At 43.2% G+C, this 13907-nt stretch overlaps 1 protein-coding gene across 2 annotated transcripts in view; it reads left to right on the top strand.

The window, feature by feature from the left end:
• prkar2aa (protein kinase, cAMP-dependent, regulatory, type II, alpha A) overlaps positions 1–13907 on the top strand; it is a 192673-nt gene that overhangs the window by 34095 nt on the left and 144671 nt on the right. The window contains exon 10 of one of the 2 annotated variants that reach the window (XR_008724761.1): positions 9280–10907. The exons of the other annotated variant lie outside the window; for it this stretch is intronic. The gene's annotated coding sequence lies outside the window, so the exon portion shown is untranslated. Of the gene's footprint in view, positions 1–9279; positions 10908–13907 lie in introns of those variants that run through there. 2 annotated transcript variants of the gene reach the window in all.

The following is a 13907-nucleotide window of genomic DNA, read 5'->3' as shown; positions in this document are numbered from 1 at the left end:
CCAGAATAATCTACTCTCAGCTCGGGTAGATCTACCCCGGGTGGAGGGGGGAGAGAGAGTAGAGGGGTGGAGGGGGAAGAAAGGGGTAGACCGGGAGGGGGGTGTGAGGGGGAATGGGAGAGGGGGAGGTGGGTCGTTCGCTCACGGCAGCGCACCTGCCCCTCCGGTCGCCGTGCTTCACGCACACAGCCCCGGCTCCCCCCTCTCTCTCCCAGGGGAGACGCGGTGAACAATACACGGAGGGCTGGGCCGGGGGTTGGAGCAACGTTTACAAACCTCAGCCACAGCTCACACGCGTCCGCCCCGGCATCTGCTCCCGCCGCCAGCCCTTTCCCTCCCTTCTCTCCTTCCCATCTTCTCTCCCTTCCTTCTCTCCGTCCCTCCCTCCTTCTCTCTCTTTTCCCTTCTCTCATTCGCTCCATCCTGTCTTTCTCTCCTTTCCCCCCCTCCTTTCTCTACTCCCCTCCCTCCCTTTTGTCCTTCCTCCCTTCTCTCCCTCCCTCCCCCTTCTCTCCTTCCCTCCCCCCCCCCCCACACACACACGTAACGCACAGACACGCACACACACACACACACACACACACACACACAGCACACACGCACACACACACACACACACACACACACACACACACACACACACACACACACACACACACCACACACACACACAGGATGGGTTAGGATGGGGTAGAAGGCCCGTATCATTGCTGTTCTATGTATCCTTGGCAGTTGTTTGCATTCCAGTTCCCCATCATTTATTGGGTATAAAATAACAATCATAATAAAAATATAAAAATCTTTTTCATTGCAGATTGCGTGAAAGGAGGCCATTCACTCCGTCCATACTAAAACTAAGATCAATCCTCTTCCCACGGTTCCACAAATTCTTTCCTTCCAGGTATTTAGCCAGCTCCCATTGTGCTGTTGCAGTTGAACTTGCCTTCACCGCTATCTCGTGTAGGAAGGAAGCGCAGATGCAGGTTTGCACCGAAGATAGACATATAATGTTGGAGTAACTCAGCGGGTCAGGCAGCATCTCTGGAGAAAAGGAATAGGTGACATTTCGGGTGGAAACCCTTCTTCAGACTGAGTTACACCAGCATTTTGTGTCCATCTTCACCACTATCTCGTTTGAGAGGGTTTTAGATTGGCACATGAAAATGAAGGGGTATGGATCTTGTGCAGGCAGAGATTAGTTTAACTTGGCATCATGTTTGGCACAGTCATTGCAGGGTGAAGGGTCTGTTCCTGTGCTGTTCTATGTTCTGTGCCCTCTCCTTTCAGGTCCTTATCTAGCTTATTTTGGAGTGTTGTTATTAAATCAACTAGAACCAGTTCCTCGCCACTGCTTTCCAGACCTATTCCATGTGCCATTTTTTATCTCCTTCTTTTCGTCTCAGAACTTGTCACCTTTGAGCTCAATAATGCCACTAGGTGCCAGTAAAGATAAGCAAACAAAAACATATCCCACATCTTTTGATGTTTTCCTAGCCTCGAAGACCAAGTGAAGTGCAAATAATTTTTTATGCCAGCCCAATGCATATTTCTTTATTAACAATCAACGCAGGTTGCATTGTATAACAGGTCTGTAAACAAAGTGCTTGTTGATAACACAATAAACAAAAAAAAAGTTCAATAAAGTAAAGAAAACAATCGTAGTGCAAAGAAAACTTGAAATTTCTAGTGGAACCAAGAAAGTTCATAGTTTGGTTGGTGCATGTAGTGTTCAACAGCCTGATGTTTGTTGGGAAGAAGCTGTTCCTCAAGCTGGGGGGTCACAGTTTTCTTGTATCCCTTCTTTCTGATGGCAGGAGCAAAATGAGAATGTGCCTGGCTAGGGTGGTGTAGCCTTTTTTTGAGGCAGTGCCTTCTATGGATCCCTTTGGTTGTGGGAAGGTCAGTACCAGGTTTATCTAAAGGTTTATCACCAGCTGACGTGGCTGCCTCTTGGTATTGGATATGACTTTCCCTCCTCAGTAATTCTACTGCAAAAGCTCTCACCTTGAGCATTCATTTTTGGTTGAAAGTCACATCCTGTTTTCTCAAGCACTGTTATTGTCATTTGACACTCTCCACTTCCTTCGTTCATGACCTGAACGTACTGGACTCGGCACCAAATAGCTTGAATGCAGTGGGCTTTGTCGCCTTTCAATGCACCTTTTTCCAAATCATTGCATTATTACAATGCTCATTTGGTTTATGTTATGCATTATGCTCGCACCTCATCACCTGGGAGTTAAGATCATTTCATACTCTTGCCTTAGAACATAGAACAATACATAGAATGTAGAACAGTACAGCACAGGTACAGGCACTTTGGCCCACAATGTCCATGCTGAACATGATGCCAAGTTAAACTAATCTCCTCTGCCTGCAAATAATCCATACCACTCCATTCCCCTCCATATCCATGTTTTGTTTAGTTTAGAAATACAGTGTGGAAACAGGCCCCTCGGCCCACCGAGTCTGCACCAACCAGCGATCGTTAACACTATCCTACACACACCAGGGACAATTTACAGGAGCCAATTAGCCTACAAACCTGTACGTCTTTGGAATATGGAAGGTAACCAGAGCTCCGGGAGAAAACTCACACAGGTCATGGGGAGTACGTACAAACTCCGTACAGACAGCACCCGTAGTCATGATCAAACCCAGGTCTCTGGTGCTGAGAGGTAGCAAATCTGCTGCTGTGCCAGCCAGTGTGTATCAAAAAATCTCTTAAACACCACTATCGTATCTGCCTCCACCAGCAGCCCTGGTAGCAAGTTCCAAACACCCACCACTCTCTGTGTTTTAAAAAAAAAGCTTGGTCTGCACATCTCTCCTTTAAACTTTGCCCCTCTCATCTTCAAATTATGTTGTCTGGTCTTTGATATTCCCACCCTGGGAACCAGGTTCTGACTGTTATCATTTTATACACTTCTATCAGGTTTCCCCTCCAGAGCAAACAATCCAAGTTGTCTGATCTCTCCGCATGGCGAATACCTTCTAATTCAAGCAACATTCTTGCTGTGTATAGTTTTGGGCAATGTTGTTGGGGTTTCTTCCAGGTTTAGAAAAAAACGGAAAAAGTGCATAATATACTGCTGAGGTTGCAGAGAAAGTGTAAATTTAAAAAAAAGTGCAGGTGCTTCAACGAGGTAGTTTGGAAGATCCTAAGCATATGAGGGATCTGTTCAAGACAACATCAGTGAAGAATTTAGTGTTTTCAAACTTTTGCGTCTTCTGCCTGACAGGAGAGGGGAAAAGAGAGAAAGATTTATTTTTCGTGAACAGTGCATAGGTGGAGGATTTTTCGCATTAGAGAAATGCCAATGGTATCACTCTACTGCCACTTTGCTGTATCTAGTGCTCTCAATCATTTCTTGATATCATGTGGAGTGAATCAAATTGGTTTCTGTGTTGATGGGGAGTGAAGTAGAAAGTTGACATGGATAAATAATGACATTTCTTTTATACTTTACTTTTACTTTACCAATGCGGGGGGTTGCGGGGGGCGGGAGGGGGGTGGCGGGGGCGGAGAGGGGGTGGGTGGCGGGTTAGGGGGAGGGCGATGAGAGTTCCCCAACCCCCCCCCCCCCCCCCCGATCAGCCCACCCCATTCCCTGCCTTGTGGCCAATCACTAGGATTGTGGGGCAGCAACCTCATTACCATAGGCAACGTCCCATTGTGATGTAATTGTGGCAGTCTGCAGCTGGAGAGCCCATTGTGATTGATGCAGCGTGAGTGGCATTGTGACATAATCACTGGAAGCTCCTGGAAAAAGGGTTGTCTGAGAAGGCAGTTTTGGCTTTAAAATTGTTTAATCATGAATAACTTTTGAAATATAGCATGAAATCTGAAGTGAACCTGATTACAGCGTGGAGGGGAATCAGAAGTTGAGGAGCAGCCCCTTCAGATATTAGTATAGTGGCAGCAGCCTCTATACCATTGGCTATGTCCCATTGTGATGTCATTTGTAAATTATATCCATTGTGATTGGACATCTGTGTGTGATGGCATTGTGACATCATCACTGGAAGGTGCTGCAAGAGCCTGCCACTGAAAAGCAGTTAATTATTTTCAAATTTGGCTTTTTTAAAACTTTAATCATGAATAACCTTTGAAATATAGCATGAAATCTTAAGTGAAGCTGAGTATGGTGTGGGACCAAAATGCAACCAGAACTTGAGGAGCAGCTCCTTCAGATATTGGTAGAGGGGCAGCAACCTCGTTTTCATTGGCAATGTCCCATTGTGATGTCATTGTGGCAGTCGGCACCCAGCTTGAGAGCCCATTGTGATTGAGGCATTGTGACATCACTGTGATCGCTGGAAGCTGTCTGTGAGAAGGTAGTTTTGGCTGTTTTTAAAATTTTAATGATTATTAACTTCGGAAACATAGGTGGAAATGCGACGGAAAGATGTTTATCGCTACCACGGGGAAAATGTAAGTAGGATGTGTGAAAATGGGAAGGCTGTGGCCTAGCATTTGGAAGAAGATAGGAAAACCAGATTGACACAGAAACACATTGTGGGCATAAACCAAATGAAGACTTTTAGTTATACAGAGATAGACACACCATACAAACAGGCCCTTCGGCCCACTGAGTCCGTGCCGACCGGCAATCACCCAGTACACTAACACTATCCTACACACTTGGGACAATTTACAATTTTTTATCAAAGCCAATTAACCAAAAACCTGTGTGTCATTGGAGTGTAGGAAAAAACCAGAGCACCCGGAGAAAACCCACACATTCACAAGGAGAACGTAAAAACTCAGACAGCACCCGTCGTCAGGATTGAACCCGGGCCTCTGGTGCTGCAAGGCAGCACCTTTATCGCTGTACCACCATGCCACCCGTTTTCATTTGTTTCTTTAACGTGTTGGGTCCCATTCTGGAGGGTCGGGGATGGTCTTGAAACCTCTACCTCAATTAGCTTATCCATCACCATTCACGGTTACATGTGGAAGTACTGCAGATAGCTTAGTTCTGATCTGTATGGGAGGATGTATTACTGAAGCTGAAGACATGATCACAGTTCCCACTACAGTGGACTGGCTATTTCAATGGACAACATTTTTAAAATCTGGAATTTCAATATCAATAATTAATTTATTACTTTTGTTGAAGGAAAGCAAGCAGCCTCATTATCTGATCTGGTCTGTACATAACTACAACCTAATATTGGTGACTGTAACTGGTCTTGGAAACTAAGTACAACCAGTAATCAACAATAAACACTGCCCTTGCAATCAAACGCAGGGAAATGGGTCTCTGCTACAAGTGTACATTAGAGAGTTGAGTGCACATTTGGCTGTTTGAATCAGAGCTGGTTCAGCAACTCGAATGCCCAGGAACAAAGTAAATTACAGAGTGATGGACATGGCCTAGTCTATTGAAGGTCCTGACCTCCCCACAATCAAAGGGATCTACAGGAGGCGCTGCCTCAAAAAGGCAACCAATACCAGCATCATCAAGGACCAACACTTTGTATAAGCAAAAAGCTATAGGAATCTGTAAACCGTGATCACCAGGTTCAAGAATAGCTTCTTCCCAATAACCATCCGGCTTTTGAACACTGTATAGAAATAACCTCAACTATCAACATTTTATGAACTGCACTAGTTTGCACTAAGAACTTTGGGGTTTTTCTGTTCTAGTGTTGTGTTATTAATTTATTGGATTTTGTTTATTATATATTATATATGTGTGATGTGTTTACAGGATTGTTATGGTGCTGTAATAAGAATGGTCTGTTGTTGGTACACATGACAATTAAACACTCTTGACTCCTCTCGACTTTTGACTCTTGCCTAAAACACCAAGATCCTGCAAATGGAAACGGAAAAACTCCACCTCAATACATCCCCATGTTCTGGGGCAGTGATTTAACATCGAACGTCCTCCCTTGAGAAGGGGCGTTCTTTTCAAAGCTAGCAAGTTTGTTGGCAGTTGTGTCTCTTCACACTACTGTGAGAAAGGTCCACATGATGGAGAAGAAAAATGGGCTTCAGTGGATAACATTTGGTCAATATTTTACAGCTTTCTACTAACCTTTCCCAAAGTCATAAAAGTCAACTTCAATTAAGACTTGGTTTGGAGTTTCGGACAAATTAACATGAAGAGAACTTTGAGTCTTCTCGGAAGTAATTCATTTACAGCTTCTTGTTGATTATTTTCATCCTTTTGTAGCCATGGAAAGTTGAAGATTATGGAGGAATGAATTTTGAGTACATGGCACAAATGAATGCAGAGGAGTTAAACATTTTCGGGTCAAGTTCAGTTCCAGTTTATAAGTTACATTGCAAAACTTCTATAAATCTGCATCTTAGCCATGTGTGCTGTTGGTCTTGTCGGAAACCCAAAGCCATTGTCGTTGAAGGGGCAATACATTATTACAAGTCTTCCCTTCTGGGACAAGGATTAGTTAGTGGCAACTGTATGCAGCATTGGCACTCCCATCAGGTAAGCAGTACAGAAGTGTGAAAACCTCCAGATTCAGGGACAGTGTCTTCTCAGCTGTTATCATGCAAGTGAACTATCCTATCAACAACTAGGGAACGGTTCTGAGCTACCATCTACCCCATTGGAGTCCCTTGGACTATCTTTAATCAGACTTTACTGGACTTTATCTTGTACTAAATGTTATTTATTTTATTGTGTACCTGTACACTGTGGATGGGTTGATTGTAATTGTGTATAGTCTTTCTACTGACCAAATAGCATGCAACAAAAAGCTTTTCCCTGTACCTCAGTATACATGACAATAAACTACACAAAACTAAACAAAACATTGGCTTTTTGTTTCCAGCTTTGGCCAGCACAGCAGAACAGCAGTAGAGTTGCTGCCTTACAGTGCCAGAGAATCGAGTGTGATCCTGAGTACGGGTGCTGGCTGTACGGAGTTTGTACGTTTTCCCTGTGACCATGTGGATTTTCTCCAGGTGCTCTGATTTCCTCCCATGTTGCAAAAACGTGAGGTTTGTAGGTTAATTGGCTTCCGTTAAAAAAAAATTGTCAATAGTGTGTCGGATAGTGCACGGGTGATCACTGCAGTCGGTGCGGAGTTAGTGGGCCGAGGGGGTTGTTTCAACTAAACTAAATTAAACAGCTAGACCTGCGCTCTGTATCTTCTCCTTTGCTTTATCAATTGTACTTGAGTTTGACGATTGTATTTCTGTATAGTATATCTGAGCTGCTTGGGTATCATGTAAAACAAAGCCTTTAACTGTACTTCGATACATGTGACAATAAACCAAAACCTTCCTTCTTGATCGGGTAAATGCGTGAAGTCCCTTACCCAGAGTAGGGGAATCAAGAACCAGAGGACATAGGTTTAAGATATGGGGGAAAAAAGATTTAATAGGAACATGAGGGGTAACCTTTTTACACAAATGGACTTTCACATTTGGCTGTAGTCGACAGAGATCTAGCTGGGACCAGCAACAGATGACTGAGTAAGAGGGTGCAGTTGACCGGGATCTGAAGTGGAGAAAACTGAGCTCTAGTTGGACCATTTGAGTCTGGCCTCCCGAAGAAGCTCCTGGTAAAAAACTAAGGTCACTCAGTCTGAGGTTGGCCTGGTTCCAGCCAAGACCCTCAGAAGAAGACACTGAAGGTAAGACCACTTGTGTAAAGGATTGGCTTGTGTATTGGAAATGAGTAAAGGATTGGCCACGGCAGACAATAAAGTTTTTGTCACTAATGTGTATTGGAAAGACGAAGTGTAATGTGTATTGGAAAGACGAGGTGTCTTGAAAAGAAGTGTATTGAAAAGACTATGTGTCTTGAGGAGACAAGAGATAGTAGTTAGATGGATTATGTCTGTAAAAGAGGAATTGAATTGTGGAATAAAGACAGAACTATTAAAAGAATGGAAAGTACTTCAGATGGAATGCCAGTGGGCAGAGGAATAGGAGATAAGGGTAGAGGCAGAGAAAGAAAGCACATAAGAGTTCGGAGAAAAAAACTCAGTACCAGTAAGTCTTCTCGAGGTCTTCTCGAGACCCTATGTCTGACACTGGTGACCCTGTCTATAGAAGAAGGGGGAGGTGGCCAATCACAATCTGGACCACTGTCCAATCACAGCTCAGATCACTCCTATTTTGAACTTTAGCCGCCCACCATTACATTGAACTACTGCCTTTGTTCATTTTACATTCTCACTCCAACAAAGAAGACGTAAACCTCCCAGTCCTAGTTCATAAAATCTGCCAGGGGAATTTCCTAGCTTGGTAATTCTGCAAATTGGTTCCCATAAAACAAAGATTATTTTAAACAGAACGGCTTTTGTCAGATAAGGGAGGAATATAAAATTAATACTGAGAGACGTCTCTAATGTTTTGCACAATTATTTTGGAAACAAGGGGGCTGCACCACTTTGGCTAACTCTTCTTGGATAAATTTGTGTAATTGATGTATATTTTACCTGTTTTTTATTTGTATTAGTTTTCCTTCAATGTTCGAAGGTTAGTATTTGTTAAAACCAAAAGCTCTCTAAAAAGGTATTTTAATAAGTTATTTCAAGTTGTCACTCATCCAAGTTCTGGCTCTTATCTGATTACTCAGATCTCCTTGTTCTTTCAAGTTGTCACATCCAAGTTCTGTCTCTTATCAGACTAGAGAAGTTCGGTGTTCTTTTCAAGACTATGCAACCAAGATACTAGCAGCTTCATTTTCCTGTGTTCAGAATTTTGCTATGTCTTTTTAATTTCTCCCAAAGCATTTCGGGATTCGATATCCAGTCCCAGGCTATATTTATATATTCATATATGTATACCCCTTTTGATGAAATGGTTCATGTCAGATGAAATAGGATGTCATTGAATGAGCTTGCAATCTATGAAAATTAATTGTTTATTCTTTGTTTTCTCTTAACTTGGTTGTTTTTTTTTCTATTTCTTACCTTTTGAATTGAGTTCAAACATAGACCTGAATTCCACAATGGCCACATGGCATTCAGGTGTTAGATGAGATTGGAGATGCCTTTAACTCAGAACAAAATCTGTTAATTTGAAATTGTAAATTTGGGGAGATAGATTGGAACAATTGGGAATATTTTTTAATTGTTTTTTTTATATAATAATCTATTTTTAAAGGGTCTGCCTGATAGGAAGTTAAAGAGTGATCTCACATCCCCCATCACCAGTAGAATTCTGGATTAGTGGAGGGAATGAATAGGACACTAAAGAGTGTGTAAATTAGTTATGACCTACAGGCCCACAGCAATTAATTAATTACATATGCACAGCAATTAAGCATAACCTTGTCGATTTTGCATTCACAGGGGTTGAAAAGGCAGAAGCCACTGCCAGTTGAACACAGACACAGTCCATACTACTGGGATTGGACAAAATTGGGACTATGTTGGAGGGGACTGTACCAGGTGCTACTACGACACCAACCGCCGTGAAGATTGAAGATTACCCCGTTGGAGACATCTGATACGATTGACTGTAAATGGAGGAGAACCAAGAAAGGACAATGGGGCTATTGACCCTAGTTTTTTTTTCCTGAGGTTAGCCCAAATGGGCTGGACCAAGATGTCCTGACTAAGGCTGACAACTGTCCTTACGTTTATAACACTGACCAAGATTGATCCATTACCACAGGTTCTTGAAGTAACCAGAAAAAGGTTGCAGCTTATCCCAGAGCTACAGACCGAGCTGAAACGGATGAGAAATGTGCTCACCAATGCCCAGTTTAAAAATGACTATCTCGCTTCCATCACACAGCAGCTGAAGGTGAGCAATCAGGTTGTGGAATTGAAAAGCCTTGATTTTGGAGTGCGACTCAGTTACAGAACTGGATTGAGGTAAATCCCAGCCGGGATTAAAGTGAAGAGCTGAGTTGGGATGGATTAGACAGTCAGTTGGCATTGATGGAGAAGGAAGAAGAATGCTGGTTTCACACGCTGATGGACAACTTGGGAGAAAGAACGAATCAATTTGTGAAAAGAAACTACATTTGTGATGAATGTGGACAGACTTTCAAACAGCAGAAACAACTGTCAGTTCAACATAATGCGCCATACTGGAGCAAAACCTTTGCAGTGTGAAATTTGTGGATTCCAGTGCAGACAAAGAGACATCCTTGAAATACCATATGACCAAGCACAAGGCAGAAGCTGAACTTGAATTTGCTTGTGACCAATGTGAGAAGCGGTTCGAGAAGGCTCACAATTTAAATGTTCATTTGTCCATGGTTCATCCCTTGACCCAGAGTACAGATAAAAACAAACCTATTGAAATTGAATCAAGTCAGCTAAGTATAGAAACATTAATTAAGCAGGAACCCAGTTAATAGTTATTCAATAGGTAAATGATGAGTCTTAAGAATCTTGCACCCTTTTTCAATGTCAGCAAGACACAAAGGATTAACATGACTAAATGTAATCAAGCCAGGCACACCTAAAATAGGTAGAGCAAGGTTAACGTGGAGAACATAGTTCTGAGCATTGTAGCGCAGCAGTTCCGGAGACAAAGTCCAATGTCTGCAATGGGGTAGAGGTGAATCAGGCAGAATCCTAGCAAATGGAAGGACTGTTCAGAACTCTGATAACAGAGGGCCACAGTTACATCCTGGACATGCATTCAAGTCGCAGCGTTGTTTTGAATGAGGGACAGTGCCCATCCAGTAGAAATAAGGACTCAATGGAGGAAGTTCTGGATGGTTCAATAACCCTTTCACTTCGGAATGGAACAGTGACTGAAAATGGTGAGGGTGATAATGTTGCGAAACATGAACCTGTCCCAGTGTTAGCAGACTTTCAGCCTAGTGCATACAGAGGAGCCACTTCGCGGTCAGTGGATGTGGACAAATGGGAATCTCCAATGAAGAAGGATATGTTCTTGTGCTCATATCTGTGAATGTAGATCGCCACTCCTGTCTGACGAATCAATTAAATATTGCCATGGCCTACCTTTAACAGTTTTAATTGCTATCTGCTTTTAAGAAACAAACTTTCACAATAGTATCCCAGTAAAACACAGAACACTAAAAAAAGTTCACTATGCATAAAAAAATCCAAATAGACAAATAAATAAACAATAATTGTCCAAAGTCAAAAATAATGCCCCCAAGTCTATTGGTTTGGAGCTTATTTGGAGGTTCTAGTGTTTAACAGCCTGATGGTTGTTGGGAAGAAGCTGCTTCTGAACTTGGGCGTTACAGTATTCAGGCTCCTATGCCATCTTGTTTTAAAGCTACAGTGCAGCAACAGGCCCTTAAGCCCACCAAGCCCACGCCGACCAGTGATCAAACCATGCAGTAGCACTATCCTATATACTAGGGACAATTTTTTACAATTTTACCTAAGCCAATTAATCTACAAACCTGTACATTTTTGGAGTGTAGGAGGAAAACAGAGCACCTGGAGAAAACCCACACGGTCACAGGGAGAACATACAAATTCCATACAGATAGCTCCCATAGTGAGGAACGAACCGGGTCTCTAGCGCTGTAATGGCCCTGTCTCACGGTGCGAGTCCACCCACGATTGATCCCGAGTTTAAAACAAATCAAACTCGTGGTAATCACGTAGAATTAACATAGCGGGAACGTCGGAACTCGTAACGCTAACAGCAGGTACTCGTGAAACTTGTTAACTCGTGAAAATCTTTCAACATGACGAAAGATTTCCACGAGTCAAATTTACTCTTGAAGTAAAAATGTTTAAATTTTAAACTTTTAAACTCGTTGTAAGAACGTAGATGCCCTGTGAGTTTACAATAGTCTACCGTGGACAATCATTACCAAAGTGTCTGCTCACACAGTCAGTACACCTCTCCTACACTTGTCTCCCATACTAAACTCACCCCAACCCCCCCCCCTCCCCCCCCCCCACCCCCCCCCCCCCCCCCCCCCCCCCCCTCCATCCCCTCCACCTTTCCCTCCCAACTCCAGTCCCGCCCCAACCCCCTGGGAAACTGAAGGCAGTGACAATCAACTGCCACGGATACAAATAATGTCATACACAAGAAAGGGCAGATGCTGGTTGACAAAAAGTGAACACACAGTGCTGGAGTAACACAAATACGCAGCAGAAGTTAGGAAACGTCATCCCGTCACCCATTCCTTCTCTCCAGAAATGCTGCCTGTCCCGCTGAGTTCCCACAGTAGACTCAGGAGTCACTACGGTAAACTCACGGGGCATCAACGTTCTTACAACGCGTTTAAAAGTTAAACATTTTCACTTCAAGAACAAATTGTGTTGTAAATGTTGAAAGATTTTCCAGAGTACCTGCCGTTAGCGTTACGAGTTCCGACGTTCCCGCTACGTTAATATTACGTGATTTCCACGAGTTTGATTTGTTTTTAAACTCGGGATCACTCGTGGGTGGAGTCACACCGTGAGACGGGTTTAAGGCAGCAACTACACCTTGGGCTACCGTGCTGCTCCTGATAGTAGGAGTGAAATGAGAGCGTGGCCAGGGTGCTGTGGGTCTCTGAAAATGGCAAATTCTAAATTAGTGGGAACTACAACTTGCATTAGGATTAGATAATTTCCATTCACATTGCACTCGTGTTACCACCAATTGTCTGGGACCTACACCTATTCTGCAGAGAAGAAATCATTCTCTGTGCCACTTTGTACCTTCTTTTGTTTTGTATTTAATTATCCAGCAATCCATTAACAAGAGCTCATTGTTATTGTGCAGACGGGCAAATGAACTGTTGTTGAAGACCAATGCACCAAGTCTGTGACCTCCTAAAGGTCAACATGACCCACTTGCAGCTGCAGGGCTATTTTGTTCGACAGCCCAAGTGTGATGTGCACCACATTTTAACTTAAAAAAAATTAGATCTTAAGGCCAAAAACGAGGCAGCAAATTATTCATCCCTTTCATAACTCAACCAATTTTTTCTGTGGTTGAAGGTTTACCTGCAGTCTTAAATTTCTGGACTTCTTTCAGGCGTCAGGCATGACACTCTTTATTGTCCATCCCAGAAGGCACCTTGCAAAGCAGTTGCAAAGGACATAGAACTACCAGCAACCCTTCCAGATGTGACAGAGGTTCACATACACCTCATCTAACCTCATCTCTTACATCTACTCTTAATGTGACCTTCTTTATATCAGCGACACTATGTTAAGACAATTTGCTTGGTCTGCCGAAGCCTGCTGGATCTCCTGGTTGCCAATTATTTTAACCTCCTCCCATTCCCATACTGTCCTTTCTGTCCTCCATTGCCAGAGTGAAGTCACATGCAAACTGGAAGCATAGCTCCTCATACACCCTGAGAAACATATGCCCTGCTCCAACCTCACATCTTCACAGATATATATCTGCTGCATCTCAATGCATTTTTGAAAAGTTCTGACTAAAGGATGTCAAGTTATATCTGGTGCCAGTGGCGTTGTGAAGAGCAAGAATGTTCCAGCGGGAAGTCTCAGAGAAAGGCTGTGAGAAAGGGTATAGAAAAAAGATCTAATTTTGTTGAATTCTACTCACACTCCCTTCCCCTCCCCATTTGCTCCCTTCCTCAATCCAGTCATTTAATCAGCTCCACAGTGTATCCCCCTTGAGATCACACCTTCTCAAGCCAACAATTGGGCGATCAGGGAACCACCCTGCCTGAGGTCATCTGTTGCTGGCCCTGATTTGACCTGGTCTCTTCAGTTCTTTCCCCCCCTCCCATGCTCTACTCCAGTCTGAAGAAGGGTCCTGACTCAAAGTCACCAATCCTTTTTCTCCAGAGATGCTGCCTGACCTGCTGAGTTCCTCCAGCACTTCGTGGCTTACCAGCATCTGCAGTTCTTTATTTCTAGAAAAAAGAATATGTAATAACAATGCTCTTAAGAGTTTTCGCATTCCTGGACGTAAACTGAACGCAATACCCTAACAATATCTAACAATACATTCATAACACAACTTTAGCACAATGCACCGTTATAGGGTTTAGTTTAGTTTC

Source organism: Leucoraja erinacea, chromosome 16 (assembly GCF_028641065.1).
Source record: "Leucoraja erinacea ecotype New England chromosome 16, Leri_hhj_1, whole genome shotgun sequence".
NCBI lineage: Eukaryota > Metazoa > Chordata > Chondrichthyes > Rajiformes > Rajidae > Leucoraja > Leucoraja erinaceus.
Note: the sequence above shows the minus strand (reverse complement) of the source record. Positions and strands in the feature narration are given on the sequence as shown.